General features: G+C 36.1%; 1 pseudogene; it reads left to right on the top strand.

The window, feature by feature from the left end:
• The first annotated feature begins 530 nt into the window (after positions 1-530).
• LOC113290351 lies at positions 531-7,030 on the top strand (annotated as a pseudogene).
• The last annotated feature ends 16,649 nt before the right edge of the window (positions 7,031-23,679 follow it).

Below are 23,679 nucleotides of genomic sequence, written 5' to 3'. Positions count from 1 at the left end.
TGGGACTCGTAAATGGTGAGAAACTGTGAGAGGGGGTTTTCCTTCCTTTTTTTTTTACTCGATTCGTTAAGAATCACTTTTATTTTGTTGATTCTTGTTTTTTCCAGTGTTACTAAACAAACCGAGAGAGAAAAACAATGCAGAACCGTAACTCGCAGAATTTTTTTATTTTTTATTTTTGGGACGGGTCCCAATAAGACCTGCCTCTTGAAAGGCGTGCAAGGAGTTGAATTTGTGAGAAGCGGTTTTTTTCATTAATTTTTTCTCGGTTTATCGAGAATTTTTGTATTTTGTTTTACGTACATAGAATAATAAGCTTGACTTAATTATTCTAATACCCATTAGTCAAAGTCTTTTATGCTCAAGCAAAAGTCAAAATCTTTTATCTATAACGGTCAAGCAGGGTACCTGTTCTTAGTAAACGGTGCACTTGAACCATTTTTAGCTGCTATATAAGTTGTCTTTCGCTTCTTCTTTTACAATGTATCTTGTGTTCACTTGAGTATTTCTCATGAATCTATTTCTTGCAAATGGCTTTTACTTCCATTTCTTTACCTTTCCTTGGCACATTCTGGTATCGTACTAATCATCAAAATGCATTACTTTTGTTCGTTTTATCCAATTTTATGTTATTTTGTCAGTTTCAAGAGTGTTATGTTAATTAGCGAGTTTTTTCTTTGGTTTCAGCTTTGTGTGTCGTGGATGGAGTGGAGGGTGGGAAAGTAAGAGGTGTGAACTTGGGTAACTGGTTGGTTATTGAAGGATGGATGAAACCTTCACTATTTGATGGAATTCCCAATGGAGATATGCTTGTAAGTATTCTTTATGCGGGTGGTTTGCTTTTTGTCTGATTTTGCTTAAGTTCTTTTAATTTTGGTGATTGTGTATTTATCCAAGTTCATATTGCAGGACGGAGCAAAAGTTCACTTCAAATCTCTGAGCACCAATAAATATGTATGTGCAGAGGAGGGAGGAGATTCCGGTGTTGTCACCGTAGACAGGGAAAAAGCTAGTGGTTGGGAAACCTTCAGAGTAAGATAATCACAGATATTAAACCAGAATTTCCATGCTTCTTTTTTGAACCGTTCGAGATGTTTAAGATCGTGCAACTACTCTCTGTTGCAGTTATGGAGGGTATCTCCATCGGAATATCAACTTCGTTCTTTTAAAGGACAGTTTCTATCATGTGCTGGTGAAGGGGCCTCTGTCACCGCAATATCGGGATTACCGTCTTTAAAAGAAACGTTTACTATTGAAAGATCTGGAAATAATCGAGTTAGGGCTGTCAATGGATACCCGAATATCCGTTGTCCGTTCGAGTTCGTTTGAATCGTTAGAATATTATCCGAAGTTTCGGATATCGGTATCAGTGTCGGATAATCATATCGGATAATCACCTATTAATGTAACGGATTCGGTTGTGTTAGTATCCGACGGATAATTATCCGTATCCGATAGCGAGGGTATATATGTAATATACATTTCTGCTAGTGATTGAGAAGTCAATTAAATTTATTTTTTTCAACATTTCAAACCTTGTTTATCTGATCTTCTATCTGTGTTTAAATGTTTTGATTTACTCATAATTGAGTTGTTCCTTTATTCTTGTTGTTTTTACTGTAGGTCAGTGTCAATGTCAAATATAACATCCAATAATGTTGGCACATCCAATTCCTACACCCAAAACAATGAAGCAAGTGCATCATCATTGAGAAAACGTCCCCATCCAGAACCAGAAGCAGAGAATCCCCAACCAGAACCAGAAGCAGAGAATCCCCATTCAGAATCAGAAGCAGACAATACTACATGGGGTACTGTACACACAAGTGAGGGAGTGAAAAAACTACGTGCATTAAGATCAGCAGTATGGGATGAATTTAAAAGGGTACCTGAGAAGAAGACTTTGCCAGATGGGAAGGTGGTGGATGAAATGATGTCAGTATGTGATCACTGTCACCTTAAAACTCGTGCGCGGAGTACAAAAGGAACAAGACACTTGAGGAACCATTTAAAAGTATGCAAGAAAAAACCTGAGAATAAACCTGGCCAGAGAAAAATAAGTACCGTGATTACAGGTAACCAAGGTACAAAATTAGCTAATTGGAAATTTAATCCTGAAGTTTTCAGAGACCTTCTTGCTAAAATGATTGCAAAGCATGACTTACCTTTTAATATGGTTACCTATCCATATTTTCGAGAGTTTGTGAAGTCTCTCAACCCGTCGGCCAAGATACTTGGGAGGAATACAACTCGAGAGGACATTATGAAGATTTATGCTGTGTTTAAAGCTGAGTTACTAGGGACTTTAGATTCATTAACTTCTAGATGCAGTTTCACGACTGATATGTGGACATCTAAACATACACGGGATGGTTATTGTTGTGTTACATGTCATTATATAGATGATGATTGGAAGTTGCATAAGAAAACACTTGCATATGTTTTGGTGCCATGTCCACATACGGGTAAAGCTTTGGCAGAAGCGGTTAAAAGCATAGCTTTGGAGTGGAATGTGGATAATAAATGGTTTGCTTTGGCTGCTGATAATCTTTCTGCTAATAATGTGATGATGGATAGACTCAAGGGCTGGCTTAATAGTAAGGGATCTTTGGTTATTGAAGGGAGTATGTTTCAAATGTGGTGCAGTTGTCATATATTACATTTAGTTGTGCAAGATGGAATGACAGTAGCTGCAGGCTTTATAGCAAGGATTCGTGAATGTGTCAAGTATGTAAGGTCTTCACAAGGTAGACAAGAGAAATTTGAAAGTGCATTGCTGCAAATGAAGCTTCCTATACGGTATGTATCTATTGATGTAGACAATAGATGGAACTCTACTTATCTGATGCTAAAGAGTGCTATTGAGTTGCGCCAAGGATTTATGCGTTTAGCAGATTTAGATAATAGTTTCAAGTGTTTACCAAATTCAGAAGTGGGAACAAGGCATAGTTATCTGCAAGTGTTTGGAAGTGTTTTATGATATCACAAAGAAATTTTCAGGGGTTAAATATCCAACAACCAACATGTACTTTCTAAGTGTTTTTCAAATTAACTTCAACATTCAAACATGGGAAAGGAGTACCCACAGTTATATCAGAGAAATGGCAAAGGAAATGAGAAAGAAGTTTGACAAATATTGGAGTACAAGTAATTTGTTGATGAGTATTGGGATGGTTTTAGATCCACGGCATAAGGCGCGGTTGGTAGAGTTTACTTACAAGAAATTATATGGTGAAATGCTATGTAGATCTAAAATGGAGGTTTTTCGTGAAGAATTGGATACTCTTTTCTCATCTTATGAGTCTTCAAGTGGTTTTGTTCCTGATTATTTTATCAACTCCTCTACCAGTAGAACACAGTCATCTAACCATGAGAATACTCAAGCTCCTTCAAAATATGAAATTCAACTTGAATTCAAGGAGTACATGATGCAAGATTGTGTTGTTGATATTCATAAGTCAGAGTTGCGGAAGTACTTAGATGAACCATTGCTTGAAGAAGATGATGATGAAACACATTTTGATTTATTGATGTGGTGGAAGAATCATGCCCCTACGTACCCAATACTTTCCAAAATTTCTCGAGATGTCTTGGCTGTTCCGGTGTCAACTGTAGCATCAGAATCTACCTTTAGCGACGGCGGTAGGGTACTTACAACACATAGGAGTTCACTAGCTCCAGAAGTTGTTCAAGCCTTACTTTGCTTAAATGATTGGTTGCCTGATCTTATAGGTTTATCTCTAACTTATGTTGGTGAATCATTTATAAACATCCTTGTCTCGCAAATGATTTTTTTTTGTTTGTTTGTTATTTCAGACGATGACGATGAACAAGCTTAGCTGAAGTTCTCAGTCAGTGCAGATAATATCTTTTTGAATTTTGCATCCCTTGCATGTACTGCAGGTACGAGGCTCTGACTTAATTTGGATCATGTAATTTTGCATCCCTTGCATGTTGAATTAATGAGTTGCCTGTATAACCTAGAACTGTATGTCTGAATTGATTCATATATCTTGGATGAGTTTGAGTTTCTTCTTTGCCATGAGAATTGATTTTATTTTTATTGTTTGAATTAGGATATAGGGTTCTGTTTCAGTTACATCGCTGATCTATAAAAATTATAAGGGATTTGGTAATTGAATGATGATTTATGCCGTTGTAAACATGAGATTTGTTTGGTTTTTTAGATGGATTGAAATGCGCATGAAATGTTCTTTTGACTCTTGGCAAACTGTATGTTGTGTTTTTGTTTGGATTATGTAATTTAGTTAGTTTACTACAATTGATAAGATCAATTGTTGTGTTTTATTCATTTACTACAATTTTCAGTTTACTACAAACTAACTCATTTCATGGTTTTGCAGGTACGTTTATAAGGAGGGGATAGAATGGAAGTAGAAAAAAAGGATTGGAGGAAGGCATAAATGTGTGATAAGATCAGGACAAGGAATTTCAACTTTTTGTATATCCTTGTTTTTTTTTTTTTTTGAATGAATAGCAGAACAGATACTCTGTTTTTTCAGTTGTTCTTTTCATTTCTTTTTGTAAGAAAAAGATCTGCAGAGTTTTTCTTCTCTTTTCATTTCAACATTCTAACTGTTTTTTAATTTATTATCTGAAACGGATAATTAAAGGATATTATTGAATATCCGTTACTCTTAACGGAACGAATAGCGAATAAAAATTTCAATATCCATCGGATTTTATCGGATAACGGATATCCGATAAAATTAACGATAACAAATACGGTATATCAATTATCCGTTTCAATAGCTACCGTTGACAGCCCTACATCGAGTTCTTATTAAACATTCTAGCGGCACATATCTACAGGTGTGATACTCTCAAAAATTTAAACTTCTCACTTGAAATCCGAGTCATTATAACCCATATATATCTGATACTTTTTTTAGGCATCTTCTGGAAATAAGCTAAAAGCAAATTATGCTGGGACCCCAGGATTTGATGCTGGTAATGCCGCCATATTTGAAATGACTTTTGATGGTGGCCGTTTGCAAGGAGAGTACCAGCTCTCTAATGGGCATGGACCTGAAAAAGCAAAACATGTGCTCACTGTAATTTTCTACTCCCTCCGTCCCTAATTAGATGACCTAGTTGTAGTTTGCACAATTTTTAAGACAAGGATGTTAGTAAAATTTAGAAATGTTTTATCTCTTAAAGTATATCACGGTTTTTCGTAAACTTTATACCGTTGAAAAGCATTTTAAAACACTTACGTAACGAATATAAACATAATTATCAAATTATATATATATTTGTTATAGTAACAAAAAATAGTTCATCTATTTATGAGACAAAATATAAAACCAAGTAGATCATCTAATTAGGGACGGAGAGAGTATTTCTTTTATCTTTTTCTTTTTACAAGGAAAGGGCAAGTTTCGTAAAACAGACTATCCCGTATATCTAGAAGTCGATGTTAGCATCAGATGATTGCATTATTTTCTTGTATATACAAGTTATGACTTAATTGTTGCAACATGTGAATAATTAGATCATTATAAAGAAAAATCTATTTGAATTGCAGGAACATAGGAACAGCTATATTACACGGGAAGACTTTCAGTTTCTTAGCCAAAATGGAATAAACACCGTGAGAATTCCTGTTGGGTGGTGGATTACCAAAGATCCCAATCCGCCAGCTCCTTATGTTGGGGGAGGTTTGGCAGCTCTAGATAATGCATTCAAATGGGAACAGTGGGTCTCTCTTTCCTAATTTTCTTGTCATCATTGTCCCTAGTTTTATTCACATTGACTTACCTTAACTTGCTGTGCAGGGAGTTTGGCATGAAATGCATAATCGACCTTCACGCAGCTCCGGGTTCCCAGAATGGAATGGATCACAGTTCCAGTCGTGATGGTTTTATTGAATGGACGAAATCGGATAACATCCAGAAAAGCCTTGATGCAATAGAATTCCTAGCTTCCAAGTAAAATGTGTTCATCTCTAACGTATTAATTATCAATAACTTAAACAGTTACCTGGACACCTTTATTGTGTTTCTGTGAGCTCCAAATGAGCATGTTATTTTTCATTTGCAGGTACGGAAGCCATCCAGCTTTGTTGGGGATTGAGCTTGTAAATGAACCACATTCTCCTGAAGTTCCTTTGGCTACGGTATTGAATTACTACAAAGACGGATATGGCATTGTGAGAAAACATTCAGACAAAGCTTATGTAATAATGAGTCAGTTGATTGGCCCCGGAGACCCAGCTGACATTTATAAGGCCGACACTGGTAGAAAACGTAGTAACGGACTTGCACTACTACAATCTCTTCGATGATAAATTCAATAGTATGAGCCCGCAAGAGAATATCGATTTCTTATATAATACCAGGAAAACTCAAATGGATTCCCTAAACGCTGCTGATGGACCGTTGGTGTTTATTGGTAAGTGCTTATTTATTAACGAAAACTGGTCATTTATCCAAATCTTTTTAAAACATGGTTCAAATGGACGAGTAAAAATTAGTATTGGTGAAATGGACACTAAAAAAATAGCAAAGATGAAACTGGATTCATCCTGACTTAAATTTAAAAAATATTAAGGATGAAACTGGATGCATCCTGATGTAAATAAAAATAAGAATAAGTACTTGAAAATGGGTAAAATAAAACTGTTTACATCCTGACTATTTTTACATTTTTATACATTTAAACAATATCAAAATCTAAATATCATTTTCACCCAGGAATTGTTAATTTTGGTTTTAACCAATTTTGTGATTTATTAACTAGTTGCTGTCAACTCAAAACAACAACATGGTAGTTTGTTCATAGCAACATTACAGTCCGAAGTTACTTAGCTATTTTGTTGGAAATGAATTCAGGGGAATGGGTTAACGAATTTGGCAGAGGCGGGCCTCAAGAGGATTATCAAAACTTTGGTACAGCACAGTTAGATGTGTATGGTTCAGCTTCTTTTGGATGGGCATATTGGTCATTCAAGAATGTTCAGCAACATTGGTCTCTACAGTGGAACATCAACAACAATTACCTGCAGTGATAGGTGCATACTTTGTCATTTTAGTTATTAGAATCTGTAATATATAAGGGATTTTAATGTCTGGTCACGCAAGATCGGTTTTTGTGTTACAGTTTCACTGATTAACTTTTATGGGTTGCATTATCTGATGCAGGAAAATTCACCAAGAAAGAAAAGTACGAAGCTATTTTCGTCTATTCTGCATGGTTGGCGTGTAGTCACTTAAGTGTATGGTCCTGACTCGGGACACTAATGAATAAGAATAAATAAACTCTACATTGTAATCCCCTTAAAGGATTTGGCTTCCATGTAATAATTGAATAATGTAAGTACTCGATATGCAACTAAGAATAGTCGAGGCTTTATAGATATTATTTTATTATGATTTTCTATTATTAAATCACTAGTGGATTGCCCGTGCCATTGGGAATAACACAAATTGGTATTCAAAGCTTAATGTATTCCGTGCAAGATGAATTTCATTAGTGATTTTTTTTTATAATGATTTTTTCAGTTACATGAAAGGTCTATAAAAAAAATGTGTCTAACATTTTTCGCAGAGCTCATTCACGACAATTGGTTGCTTTTTAAAGTGGTGATGGTGTTGCCGATGGCGATGGTGTTGCTGTAATGGAGATGAAGGTGTTTCAATGATAATGGTAGAGGAGATTTTTTGTAGATATAACTGGGAGTACCTAGTTGCCCCTCCAGTTCTTAGAATCTACCAAAATATGCTGGAAAAGCAAGTAAAAGAAATAAATCATGGAGGGGTATTCCCGTCCAGTGAAAAAGTAACCAAAAAATCTTGGGACACCAAGCAAATCATTTTGTTTTATATTATAGATATGCTGGAAAAGCAAGTAAAAGAAATAAATCATGGAGGGATATTCCCATCCAGTCAAAAAGTAACCAAAAAATCTTGGGACACCAAACAAATCATTTTTCTTTATATTATAGATATAAAGAACTCTACTTATGATTTTGTGGCGTTTTATTATCTAATGCCGTTCTTTTTATCAGTCCTAAGGACCCTACTCAGATAGAAATAAACCAAGAATCACAAGTAGGAAACCTAAATTCTACGAGACTCACAAAATATGGGTAATACAAATTAGTTTTAAGTATCCCTCGTGTTAGATGATCTAAGTGTAACTTAGAGTAGATACAAAATATCGCACACTAATAACGCACTCGAAGTATTGATTATCAAGACCAAGCGAAGATAATCGCGTACAACTTATTCAGAATGACGCGTCGGGTGACGTCAACCTAATCACGAGGAATGTGTGAAGATCATGCGATGTTATAGAGTATGTGCGAGAAGGGACGGTATAAGCATGCGTTAATGATGCACGCCAGATCTGAAAATAAGGGCTTTATTAGCTGTCATCCACTATGTAAATCCCTATATAAGGGACCGAGCGACCTTGTATGGGGAGAAATCTTTTGGAGAGATTAGACAAGGAATTTAGGAGAGAGAAATATTGTTTGTTCTCCAAGTTAGAGTTTTCTTATAATTTTGTATCCAAATTGAAGATTTAATGAATGTTCTTATGAATTTTATGATGATTACTTGAGTTGTTATTTAGATTTCATTAAGGATGTGGTTGTAGGATTTCCTGCAACTACATTTTGGCGCTAGAAACAGCTCGGAGTGATATACCTTGTTGGTGGAGTTTCTTGAAAACAAGTTAGAAGACATTCATAATCTTGGAAACGTTTGAAAGTTTAGATCTAAAATATTTAGTGAACAATATTTGTTGTTTCAGAAAAACAATCATCATTGGTAGATTGTTACAGATATAAAAGATGGTGAGACAAGCAATTGCAGCAGAACAAGCAGAAACAATTAGAAGGAGTAGAAGAATCGTTGGTAGAAGAAGGAGCGAAATCGTCGAATCGTCAAGGATGGGAGAAAGAAATAATAGAGGAAATCGAGTCCAAACTCAGATTCAAAACGAACCAATGTAGAATAGAATTATCGATTAAGATAGACTAAGCATTCATAATTCACAAAAAGATTCAACATAAGAAGAAGAAGAAGAACAAAGGACTGTGGAGTAAGGACTTATAGAAAGAAATGAAGAGAACATGACAATCGAAGAACTTCGACAGAGACTGGTTGCAAAAAGGAGGAGAGAAGATGAAGAATGTGCAAATCTAACGCGCCAAAATAACGAGTTAAGAGAAGAAAAGCTAAGATTACAAGACCATAGATTAAGAAGCACCACTTGCTCAAGGTCAAGGTCAAGTAGGAGTACATCAAGAAATAGCCGATCAAATAGGAAGATATTACACAAGAACCACCTTTGGATAACATTACCGAGAACTTTCAAATAAATGATGATTTACAGAATCCATGTGGTGAACATCGCATAGAAAAACAACAGATTGATGATCGATACGTACAACATGACGATGATAACCGCACGCAAGAGGGTAACAAAGGTAATATACATGAACAACAAGGCGAGCGGTATCGTGTTCGTCATGATCAAGATGATGTGACTAACTCAGAACAAGGGAGAATGATATTGCATGGAAGGGAAATGCTAATACATCAACGTGATTGCGCATATGAAGCTGGGAGACATAACACCGCACATATTGATGCAAGAGACGAATGAGAAAGGCGTAGGATAAGAAGAGAAGAAGACGAAGAACACGAACTATAAGAGGTGGTACGTCAGAACAAGCGTGAAATAGAGAAAGGAAAGCAAGGTTGAAAAGGCCAATACCTAGATTCCGGACTTCCAACAACCAACCAGTACGCGTACGGGTACACACACTTAGCATCCCTGGAGTTTTACACAAACGTGAATACACAATATGTTTATATCCAAAGAAGATTACTTGTTCTAATCTCTCATTTAAATCATTGAAACTTTCTTAGAGGATGGCAATAGTTATTATCCACAAACTATTAGCATCAAAGCGATTTTCAAGTTATTAAAATAATCAACATGAACGATGAAGTTGGTTAAAGCGAAATCTTACCAACACATATTTCCTTAAATATATAAGTGAGTTAAACTCATCTCGAAATAGCAAATGTGTATATTTGAAGTCTAAATATCAATACGACTTTTGTCTCAAAATAAAAGATAAAATAGATAGAATTTTGAGTGATAGATAAGTTCAAGTCTCCAAATACCTTTTGTTGATGAAGTTCCACAAATTCCCTTGAGTAGTTCTTCGTATTCATTCGATGAACACCGTGGAGTCTAAAGATCAAGTACACTTATAATCCTAATCCGAGACGTAGTTATAAGTAGACTAGAGATCTAGACTTATAGTTTTGGAAACTAAACTTGGCAAATAATTTGAAATAGCAATGCTTGATAGTTCGACCGAGCAGTGCTCTAACAACAACATTTTCATGAGTGTCAGTTAGGAAGACACTACAAATTTTTATTTTCTCTTCTAAAAGAGTCACCACCTATCCCTTACAAGTTATTCATTGTGATATATGTGGTCCTGCACATGTTTAGTCTATTGATGATTTTAGGTACTACATATTATTTTTTGATGATTATAGTTGATATTTTTGGATTTATCCCTTGACTTCTTGAATTGACAGTTAAAATATTTCAACACTTCAAGGTCACAAATGAGAATCTCTTAAATTCCTCTATTATCTCTTTTCAATGTGATGGTTTTCTGGAACTCATCAAGGGACCTTTTAAAGCTTTTCTTGACTCTTATGGCATTACTATCATAGTTTTATGTCCTCATACTCAAGATCAAATTGGTCTTGATGAGAGGAAACATAGACATATCACTGAGATGGGCAATACTCTGGCATTTCAAGCCTTTTTGCCTTAACATTTTTAGTTTGATTCCTTCTTAGCAACTACATTTCTTATAAATAGAATTTCCAGTAAACTTCTTCACTATATTAGTCAATTTCAAGTTCATTTTGACATCTTACTAAATATAGTTTCCCCGAGGTGTTTGGATGTAGCTGCTGTCCAAACATGTCTGATTATATGACTGAAAATCTGAGTCCTAAGTCCATTAATTATATCTTTCTTGGCTGTAACCCTCTCTACTTAGGATAGAAGTTCTTTCACGCTCTTATTAAAAAGACATTTGTATCCATAAATGTCACTTTTTACAAGACAAATTTTCTCTTTTCTGATGATACTCCAATGCCTTTTTATCCTTCTGATTCTGAACTTGTAACCTTACAATTTGGAATTTTTTTTGGCCCTTAAATGCCCAACTCTTCTGTTTTTGCACCGTCGCCAACTGTCACACCTCCTTATTCCAGCGATGCTCATATTATTGTTCCTCCACACGCACTCCATTTCCAATCAGAACCATTTACTAATAAAGTGTGTAGAAAAAATCTAATCCTGGATACTTCCTCCTAATTTTGTTTCCCATACATCTGATTAGAATTCTATGAGCACATGTTTCATTCCATAATACTCATAAAATTACATAAGGTTTCCAATTACCAAAAATAAGAGTAACCCAGTTGCAGAAAAATCAAAGACGGCCGATTGCCTAAAATTCACAGAAGGCCAATTTCCCAAATCACAAATGGTTGATTGCCAAAAATCATAGAAGGCCAATTGCCCAAAATAACAGATGGATGATTGCCAAAATTCACAAGGCCAATCGCCCAAAATAACATATGGCCATTTGCCAATATTCACAGAAGGCCAATTGCCTAAAATGACAGATGGTTGGTTGCCAAAATAAGAAGGCCAATTCCCCAAAATGAGAGATGACCGATTGCCAAAATTCGCAGAAGTCCAATTTCCCAAAATAACAGATGGCTGATTGCCAATATTCACAGATAGACAATTGCCCAAAATTAATAGACGGCCAATTACTGAAATAAATAGATGGCCAATTTCCAAAATTAACAGAGGCCAATTGTCCACAATTAAGGTGATTTTGGTTACCAGCCATCGTCGGACAGTTTCCTATGATATATACTTGTCAAGATTGCAATCATCCAAATAGGTGGTATGAACTACCAAAGCAGCAACCTACTGTTTCAGATGATATAAAAAATCGTGTATAACTGTGATGAACCGCATAGCGTCTTCCTACGTACCCTCTCCGTTGCTTGTAGGGATCGAGCATGACCGTAGTTCGTCATCCTTTGTTTAGATAGTATGAACAACGTACCCACAATGGTAGCAACTATCTTTCACTTTACTAATTGCTCTTCAGCCTATGCTTACATCTGGAGTAGATTCTAAATCTTATAAAAAAGCTTCAAAGATTCCAAAATGGATTGTAGCAATGAGAAATGAGAACACATCTCTCGAGAACAATGAAACATGGGTTTTAAACCATTTGTAGAGGGAATGATTGTTTTAATTATTATGCAAGTGGGTCTAAAAAATCAAATACAACTCTGACAACACTATGGAAAAGTACAAATCTAGGTTTTTTGCACAAGTACATACTCAACAAGATGGTGTTGATTATTCATAGACCTTCAGTCTTGTTGTTAAGATTACAACTATTAGGTGTATGTTGAACGTTGCAGTCACTCATGACTGGTATATTAGGAAGTTGGATGTATCAAATGTCTTCCTTCATGGATTTCTTAAAAAAAATGTTTATATGAGCCACCTAAAGGTTTTGTTGATGAGCAAAGACCGGATTATGTCTGTCATCTTAATAAATCTCTCTATGGCCTCAAACAAGCTCCTAGAGCTTGGTTTGAGAGATTTAGTCTCTTTCTTGACAATAATGTATTTCATAAGTCAGTCAGTGATCACTCATTATTCTATTATACTTCTGGTGAATAGCAGATACTCCTTATGTTATATGTAGATGATATAATTCTCACTGGTTATTCTCTAGCAATATTGGACTATTTTATAGGCGTTTTGAGCAAGGAATTTTCTATGAAGGAAATGGGTCCTCTACATTATTTTCTTGGCATTGACTGTTTCAGTTATTCTACCTCTATTATTCTTACACAGGTATGCTGACTTGTATCTCTACAAGTACTCCTATTACCGCAGGACCAAGACTATCTTTATATAATGGTGATCCTCTTGATGAAGCTGGATTCTACAAAAGTCTAGTCGGAAGGCTATAATTTCTCACACTTACTAGTCCTGAATTGTGTTTCTCAGTAAACTATATCCATGAGTTTATACATGCGCCCACTACTTCTCATCTACAACTAGTAAAGAAGATTTTAAGATATGTCAAGGGTAGCATTAGCTCTGATGTTACTCTCTCTGCTAGAGATTATGATATTTTTACATCATTCTATGATTCTGATTGGGAAGGATGCCATGACACTAGGAAATCCACTAGTGGTTATTGTATTTACTTGGGCAATTCTCTTATTTCTTGGTCCTCTAAAAAGAAGCCAAACTATTTCTCGTTCCAATACTGAGGCAGAGTATAAGTCCTTAGCAGTCACCAGTAGAAAGCTTCTGTGGATTTCATACTTACTTAAAGAGTTGGTTGTCTCTTTGTCTAGACCTGCCACTTTACTGTGATAATATTGGAGCCAACAACTTAGCTACAAATCTTGTCATTCATGATCGTACCAAGCACGTGGAAATTGACTATAACTGTATTAGAGAAGTAGTTGAGATTTCTGAAATTAGCTTACTTTCCATCTCAACGTCAATTGGAAGATGTGTTTAATAAAGGACTTGGAGTAACTATGTTTCATTTGTGTATTCTCAAGCTAATGCACTTTGTTGAGACATAGTCTGAGAAAAAGTGTTAGATGATATAAATATAAACATAGTGTTAGGTTTGTTTATGTTTTCCTTATGTTTGGTCTGTCCACTAGTGGTTCACTATTTGTTATAAATAGCCGAACCATAGCCCTTCTTTTGTAACCCTTCATATGCTTCTCAATACAACTGTGTTTGGTTCCTGCACCTCACAACTAGCCTCCAATGTTTTGTAACGGAACTTTCCTATTGGAGTTCACAATAATGCAAACACTACAGCGCAGTCAAAATTTCGATCCAAATAAAAAGTTTACGACTATTCACTGTTTGAATAGGAACCCATTTCTCAAAAGATTCTCGCTTTCGTGCTTCGGTGGGTCCAAGTTTATTGCGATGGCCTGGGTTGTGATCCATTTGATCGATAATATAAGGCCAATAATGTACAAAAGGATATCTATGTGATCCATTTGATCGATAATTAAGGCTAATAAGGGATATCTATGTGATCCATTCGTGCCTGGTAACGACTTTCCGAACACTTGCCCACTTGCGGCAAACAGAATTTTACCAGTCAACGACGTTAACTAACCACACTTTCTGTAGGCGTTAAATTCCATGGGCCTTAAAAGAGAGTCGACGTGCCTTGCCTTTTGTCATACTCCATCTTGACGAAGGACTTGCTATGGTTTTATTGAGAAAGAGGACCTATCATAACTAACTGTTACAGCTAATAGCATTAGCCTTATTATACCAAGTCAAAGTCTTTGATCTAACGAGCCAAGCAGGGTATCCTTGACTGTTCTTCGTATACTACTCCACGCTCGCACTTGGACAACTTTAACTGCTATATAAGTCTTCTTCAGCTTCTTCATTTAGCATAGTACCTTGTATTACTCCAGTAGCTCTCATGGAATCTTGCAAATGGCTTTTCCTTTCAATGCTTTTCATTTCTTGGGCACGCTCCGGTACTTAATGATCGAAATTACCTTCGTTTCTTTTTTTCCCCAACGCTTAGTTGTTTTTTCAGTTTCAAGAAATGTTAATTAGTGTGTTCGTTCTTGTTAATTTTTTTTAATATTTTTGGAGATATAGGAGCATAGTGGTGTTGCTCGTATAGAGCTCCAGGAACTCTAGTGGTGAAGGTGGAAACAAGGACTTTGTAAATTTGAACTTTATCTTCTATTGAATTGAATCTTGCTTGCTTGCTTGCTTACAAATGGTGTACGACATGCCTATTTATAGGCTTCATATTACTTCACTCTAGTTGTATATAGAGTTTTCTAAATGTAAACTAATTTGACCTACTTGACTTTCTCTAGAATACCCTAGTAGACATTTAGACTAGGACATTTTTTTGACTAACATTTCTAACTTAGCCAAGTCTTTAAGGACTTTGGCGCCTCTAGTACATTCTAGAATACTTGTTTTCTACATTTCTCTGTATTTTTCTAGATCATTCTAGACAATTACAAATTAGATGTTCCAACACCCCCTCTTAATTTGTAATTGGCTTAGCGTCCAATTTGTTCTTCACCCAATATCTTGATAGATCTTGGCTTCTCTTGCTCGTAGTGTATTCATTTCGGACTTGTCGTTACATTGAAACCAAAGTGAATTCATTTCGGACTTGTCGTCACATTGAAACCAGCTCGCCTTCGTAGTGTCTCCATATCTTGTTTTAGATCTTCTTTGTTGACATGGCATTTTCGCAGCATGTTCCTTGTAGATTCAGAGCCTCTGTCTTGTGCCAATTATCTCCTTCTCCTTCACGATTTAGACCGAACTTGACAGTCTTAAATTCATAGGCTTTGCCTTCTGTTGATGTTCCTCACCTTTCACGAAACTTGACCATCGTAGGTTCAGAGGTTCCGCCCACTCAACTTTATGAGTAGAATATTTTTACAGGATGACTCTCATTTTTTGCCATCTCTGTTATTTGAGGAGGCATTTCTTTGATGCTCTTCCCTCAAATTTTCTTTAGAAATGCACTCTTTGGTGCATCTCCTGCGACGATGGAAACTTCTCTTCTTATTTTTGTTATTTATTTTTCTTTAATGGAAGGAGGTGAAACTTATACATTTCTTACTTGTATTTTATGTTATATGGAGACTTATCATTTTTAGGAATTACTTCAACTTCACGAGCTGCTATGTTCTTTTCATATTTTTCTAAACTTAGAATTGGGAAATAACTAGATTCTATTGGGAGTTATAAAATAAGTAGTGAACTTGGATAGTTGAGACGTACCTTGCGTCTTCTATTGTGCGGAATTATCACCTTCAACTTGTAGCGGAAACTTTAGCGCCCATTTGGATCGAACCCGCTCTGATACCATGTTAATTTTTTTTAATATTTTTGGAGATATAGGAGCACAGTGGTGTTGCTCGTATAGAGCTCCAGGAACTCTAGTGGTGAAGGTGGAAGCAAGGACTTTGTAAATTTGAACTTTATCTTCTATTGAATTGAATCTTGCTTGCTTACAAATGGTGTACAACATGCCTATTTATAGGCTTCATATTACTTCACTCTAGTTGTATCTAGAGTTTTCTAAATGTAAACTAATTTGACCTACTTGACTTTCTCTAGAATACCCTAGTAGACATTTAGACTAGGCCATCTTTTTGACTAACATTTCTAACTTAGCCAAGTCTCTAAGGACTTTGGCTCCTCTAGTACATTCTAGAATACTTGTTTTCTACATTTCTCTATATTTTTCTAGATCATTCTAGACAATTACAAATTAGATGTTCCAACAGTTCTATGGTTTCAGCTTGTGCGTCGTGGATGGAATTAAGGGTGGGAAAGTAAGAGGTGTGAACTTGGTAATTGGTTGGTTGTTGAAGGATGGATGCAAATACCTTCACTCTTTGAGGGCATTGCAAATCGAGATATGCTTGTAAGTATTCTTTAAGAATTTGTGTGATTATTCTTAAGTTCTATTAGTTTTGGTGGTTGTGTATATATCGAAGTTTATAATGCAGGACGGAGCAGAGTTCCGGTTGAAATCTGTGAGCTTAAATAAGTATGTAAGTGCAAAGGAGGGAGGAGGTGCAGGCGTCTCTGTCGACCAAGACAAAGCCGATTCTTGGGAAACTTTCAAAGTAAGACGGTCACAGAACCCTCCATCCTTGTTTACTTGCTATAATAAAAATTTAAACTGTGTGTGTATCCGCTAGTTAGGGCTGCAAGGACCGATCAGACACGCTAGACCAACATAAAACCAGAAGATCCTCATATTCGCAGATTGTTTGGTTTTGAACTTAAGCAAAGCGTTTGAACAAGATACTTGTTCGATCAATCATAAATCCTTTTTTTTTTAATCGGTAAATTAAATATCTTATAGAAGAAAAATCAGAGTACATGAAGTATGATCCCTGACGCTCACGACCAAAAAGAAAAAAGGAAGCCAGAAAAGCTGCCAACACAAAAAAAAACTCCAAAAAGCTATCAAAACGAAGAAAAACACCAAAACAAAGGGAGCACACCTGAAACAAAGACGAAAAACAACAAATAACTAGTGAACAACAAATCGTTTTTCTCTGCAGCTTATCAATTGATTAGTTAGATCTAGATTCAAACAACTGTTGTTGTCGCAGTAGTTGAACAACAATAACTTTATATGTACTGAAACTCTCTATGAATCTTAAAGACAATCTTTTTCTACATTTTTAAAAAACAAAAAAGACCGGCCGTACAAAGAACCGACCGGTCAAATCAGCAACCGACTAGGTGCGGTTTGGTGATTCTTTTTTCCCAAACCCGGACCCAGCCGTTGTGCAGCCCTGGACTCTTAGGCATACCGGAGGTGAAATTTAGATCATGACGCTAGTCTCTGTTGCAGTTATGGAGGGTATCTCCATCGGAATATCAGTTTCGTGCTCTAAAAGGACAGTTTCTATCATGTACTGGAAAAGGCGTCTCTGTCACCGCAACATCAAAATCACCGTTTTTGAATGAAACTTTTACTATCGAAAGATCTAGCTATGGTCGAGTTCTTATTAAACATTCTAGCGGTGCATATCTGCAGGTGTGATACTTTCAGGAATTAAACCTTCTCACTTGACATTTGGGTTCTGCGTTGTAACTCATATCTTATGTCTTTGACATTATCTTATATCTTTGACATTTTTAGGCATCTTCCGAAAATGAGCTCAAAGCAGACTATGTTGGGAAGCCAGGATTTACTGATGGTAACGCAGCTATATTTAATATGAGTTTTGTTGGTAACTATTTGCAAGGAGAGTACCAGCTCTCCAATGGGCATGGACTTAAAAATGCCACAAAAGTGCTTACGGTAATTTTCGTCCCTTTCCCCTCTTTTATTATCCATAGTAATCAATGTCAATATCAACTACTTGCATTACTCGCTCGAGTATAAAAAGTTACAACTTAATGGTTGTTGATTGATTTGAGTGCGATTGAAACCTCTTGATAAAAAGGGATACCGTAGAATATGAATGATCTTTTAAAATGTTACATGAATCGCAGAAACATAGGAACAGCTATGTTACACGAGACGTCTTTCAGTTTCTTAGAGAACATGGTATAAACACTGTGAGGATTCCTGTTGGGTGGTGGATTACCAAAGATCCCAATCCACCAGCACCTTATGTTGGGGGAAGTTTGGCAGCTCTAGATAACGCATTCAAATGGGCACAGTGGGTCTCTCCTTCCTAATTATATTGTCATGATCATCCTAATTCCTAGTTTTTTAAAAATTGACTAATTACCTAAACTTGTTGTGCAGGGAGTTCGGCTTAAAATGCATAATCGATTTTCACGCAGCTCCTGGTTCCCAAAATGAAAAGGAACACGCTTCTACTCGTGATGGCTCTATTGACTGGCCGATATCCGATAATATCCAGCAAAACCTTGATGCTATAGAATTCCTAGCTTCCAAGTAAAATATGATTATCTCTTACGTATTAACAATAACTCCAACAGTTACCTGGTCACTTTGAATGACCTAATGGACATGTCATCTTTCATTTGCAGGTATGGTAGTGATCCAGCTCTGTTGGGGATATCCCTTTTGAGCGAACCACGTTATCCTGATGTACCTTTCAATACCTTACAGAAGTACTACAATGACGGATATGACATTGTGAGGAAATATTCAGCGATAGCTTATGTAATAATGTGTCAGTTGATCGGAAAAGATGGTGCAGACCCGGATCCAGGAGTGCTTTATGACGCTAACACTGGTAATGGCAAGTCAAACGTTGTGGTGGACTTGCACTATTATAATCTATATCCTTCATTAGCTAATATGAGCCTACAGGAGAATATCAATTACTTATATGGTACTAGGAAAACTCAAATCAATTCCCTAAATGCCGCTGATGTACCATTGGTGTTTGTTGGTAAGCCTTGGTTTGAAGAAACGTACTTTGTGTTTATTGGATGTTCGTATTTGTAATAATTGCCTGACAACTCAAAATAAGAAAAGCAGTTTGTTCATAGCAACATTAAAAACCAAAGTCGGATATTGTTTTGTTGGAACTGAATACAGGAGAATGGGTGAACGAATTCGGCAGAGGAAAGTGGTCTCAGCAGGAATATCAAAAGTATGGTAGTGCACAGTTAGATGTGTATGGTTCAGCTTCTTTTGGATGGGCATATTGGACACTCAAGAATGATGTTGCGAAACATTGGTCTTTCATGTGGATCATCAACAACAACTACCTCCAGTTAACTGCAGGTAGTTACTAGCCCCTTAATGGATTCCTAGTTCCGCCACAGAACTAATTAGCCTCATAAATATGATATTATTATGCTTTTCCTACTCGACAACATATTTATGTGCCAGCACTAGACATCAGTCTGTCCAAATTTGGTAACGCTATAAGCCCGTCATGCTATTTTGGTTTTCTAGTTATGATTTTCTTGGTTATTTTTGTCAGTCAGGAGATTAAGATCGTCCACACTAGGGTGTATATAGGATGTTATCTAGTGTTTGCACATAAATATGCATTTGATGTGATCCCTCCCTTGCTCAACATATGTTATGATGTTTTAGCCCGTATGCCTAGAATATATTTTGCTTACTACGTACATCTTGAAATTTTCAGGCAGAATGACGATGGTTTGGAAGATCATCGTACCTGTTTTCATTTCGGTGGCAGCTATTATGTGCATCTTAGGCTACATTTACTGGGTCAAGAGAAATAAGACTCGTAAAAGAGGTAGATATACCTTTTTCTTTTCTTTTTTGGACTGATGATACTGCACATATGTATAAACAACACCCATTCATGTTGTTTTTGCGACTATCACCAATAAACTCTTTGTTCCTTTGTTCGTAAATACCCAGGAACACTGAAAGGACTCCAAGGGGTGTTAACAGATTTGCTAAAATCCAAGGCTACCTACAATGATACGCCAGATAACTCGTTTAATGATGGTAAAACAGAAGGAGAAACATAGGAATTGCAAATATTTAACTACGCTTGTCTATCCAATGCTACAAACAACTTCTGCTTGGAAAATAAATTGGGTGAAGGAGGTTTTGGGCCAATTTATAAGGTAAGTGTGCATGTGCCTGATTATTTTAAGAATTGGGGTCAACTTTCTGGAAATTTCTAATCACTATACGGAGGATGGTTTTTAGGTTAAATTGCAAAACGAGAAGGAAATAGCGGTGAAACGACTGTCTAAACACTCTGGAAAGGGTATTGAAGAGTTTAAGAACGAGGTTGTATTGATCTCCAAACTTCAACACCGTAACCTTGTGAGACTTTTGGGTTGCTGCATTCGAGGAGAAGAATACATGTTAATTTATGAATACATGCCCAAGGGTAGCCTGGATGCGTTTCTATTTGGTTCGTTCCTTTCCTCCTATGCTATTCAACCTACAAGCTACATTATCAAAATTCCTTTCAAATTTATTCCATCTTTCCTACATATGCTACTTTCATTATGGATCAGTTTTCCACCACAGCTAATTCTAGAATGTTTGTACGGCCGACAGATCCAAGTAAGAAAGCACAACTAGATTGGGCTAAGCGCTTCAATATTATTGGAGGGATTGCTCGCGGCCTTCTTTACCTTCACCGGGATTCTCGTTTAAGAATTATTCATAGAGATCTCAAAGTCAGTAACATTTTATTGGATGAAAATATGACCCCGAAAATTTCAGACTTTGGAATGGCACGGATATTTGGTGGTGATCAAATTATTGCTGAAACTAACCGGGTTGTTGGTACATTGTAAGCTCCCTATTTCCTTCTTTATACAAAAAAAACCAATGTCTTGTCTTAGGCTACCTATACATATATATTATATAACGTGTCTGCACAATCAAATGCAGTGGTTACATGTCTCCAGAGTACATAATGGGGGGCAAATTTTCGGAAAAGTCGGATGTCTTTAGTTTCGGGTGTTGATACTAGAAATTGCCAGCAGTAAGAGAAATAACAGCTATAATAAACCTGAACAACCTTCAAACCTCCTACTTCATGTAAGTATTGTTGGAATATAATGCTCGTGTACAAACCACCAAGGTGATCGTACAGTTCGCATGAAGAGAAGACTATGTACGTGTACATGAAGATAGACAAAGTCAAGTATGCCTAATCTATCTACGCTAGACTCTAGTTAAGATAAAGAGAAGAAGAGTCAACACTCCAATATTTGGGGATCTGATTATGGTGTAGTTAGTTAGTTGTAGTTTATCTTCTATCACTCACTCTATAAATATGTCTACCTTATGTAAGTGTAAGTCATCCCAGAATGATCATCTCTGGAGATCAATAATGTTATTCACCCTACGGGGTTTTCACAGTGGACGTAGGCGTTAGTGCCGAACCACTTTAATCTCTTGTCTTCTATGTTTGATTGATTTAGTTTTCCGATCTATGAACCCTCGGTACCCATAATTTATTATGGTATCAGAGCGGGGAGATCCGCTCAAATTGCTTCCGCTTTCTTTTTTTTTTTTTTTCCGTTATCGTATCGATTTTCTCATAGTTTATGGGTATCCAACGTAGAGCTAATCATGTGTCGTATGCTCGCAATATCATATCACGTCATCAGTTAACTTTGTTTTCTGGTTTATATTTCTATCGATACCTTACAAAGTCTTCATGGCAGTATGGGTCTTAATTGATTTTCACCTTTTGGTTCAGTGCATCTTTGTAAACTCTCTGTCAAAGATGTATTATGCAAACTCAGTTTTTTCCTGATTTTTATCCATCATATTCAATGCCGAATATTTTTCAAATATTATCTTTACCCAACATCTTATTATTTACATCTTGCTCCGATTTTATGAGCGTATATTCGTCGAATATTTTAGTTGATCTTAATCCTTTTACTGACAACTAAATATCCATTCTTGCCAAATTCTGGTAATCAACATTTTCTGGAAATGTTATCCATATTTTCCATCTTTATTTCCGAATATATAAAAAAAAAAAAAATATATTCTCTTCATATTGTGTGACATCATTCTGTTACAATAATATTCTCCCCATTATTCTCTCCATTTGTTTTGGTTTCGTATTGTAATACTCGTCAGTATCATTTTAATTTGGTGTTCTTTAGAAGCTAATACGTTGAACTATCATATATTGATATAGTTATTTTTTCTGTATTGCAAACTCGCAATAACAATTGCTTTTTCTTTATTCATGGTGTTCCACCATAGATCAGCAATGGTTCGCATCTATAACCATTGCAGTTGTTTTCCAGATTGCTCTTGATTTCAAATCAATGTACCACTTTACTACTGTAATGGGTACAATACAATCAACTGCTTGTACCGTCATCTGCGCACTGCCTTTCTCATCTGGTGCTGTTACTTTTCACATCAACCAATATTATCAAAATTTTGATATTTGGAAAGGATTTGTGTCTTTTCTATTCTCCAAATATAACTTGGACGTTGAGATCTTCTACATCTGGGGAGTATCAACATTTGCCATCTAAATCAATTTTATCGTTGTTATTCAGCATCTTTATCAGATTTCATCAGAGATGCTCGTACACATTATCTCTGTTCTCAAACTATCAACAGTGAAGACGTTGTGTAATATTCATGTTTCGCATATAAGATCGTGGATGATCAAATATCTCCATGTGCTCATATCTCTCGATTAAAGTCTTGTTTATCAGTTTAACAAGTTTATCTCATTATTAGTTTGTTTTCAATTGACAAACTTTCTTAAAAGACGACCACCATCAGTTCAAGTTGTTGATTTCTGAACAAGATGAAACATGACAGACGAAACAACAACTCTTTCTCTCTTTACTTCACATGACTTGGTTTCTAAACCAATCCATGTTCAACTACCAGATGGATCTTATACATCTGTGACTCATATTTGGTGTGTTGATTTATCACCCCCTATCAAACTTTTAAACGTTTTATATATTCCAAGTTTTAAGTTTAACTTGCTCTCTGTCAGTCAACTGACTCCCACTGCTAACTGTTGTGTATCATTCTCAAATGGATCTTGCATATTTCAGGACCATCAAACGAACAAGGAGATTGGATGGAGTAAATGCATTGCCGGTCTTTATCACTTTAGTTCTCACCCAGTTGCTTTATCTGTTAGAACAAATAAACCTGCTAGCAAATTTCCTTATATTCACTCTCAATGTAATCACTCTTGTGATATTTTTCCATGGGCGAAACAAACTCGTCTCAAGTTTAATAAAAGTATTTCTTCATATTCTCATGTTTTTCAATTAATACATGCTGATATTTGGGGGCGTTTTGCAGTCCCATCTCTTTCCGGTGCAAAATACTTTCTTCCTATAGTCGATGACTATTCTAGATGCACTTGGGTTTATCTAATGAAAACCAAATCAGAAACTTTAAAGTTTCTTCAATATTTTTTCAGTTTTGTTATGACTCAATTTGGTCATAAACTCACAAACATCTCTTCTGGTGTTAACAATTTACTTGTTCCACCATTGCAAACATTTCGTTCTGACAATGGAACTCAGTTCAAATCAAAAGAACTTCAGTCCTGGTTCCATGAAAAGGGTATTCTT

The sequence above is a fragment of the Papaver somniferum genome, chromosome 6 (genome assembly GCF_003573695.1).
Source record: "Papaver somniferum cultivar HN1 chromosome 6, ASM357369v1, whole genome shotgun sequence".
Classification (NCBI taxonomy): domain Eukaryota; kingdom Viridiplantae; phylum Streptophyta; class Magnoliopsida; order Ranunculales; family Papaveraceae; genus Papaver; species Papaver somniferum.
The sequence above is the reverse complement of the archived record's forward strand: the minus strand, read 5'-3'. Positions and strand labels throughout refer to the sequence as shown.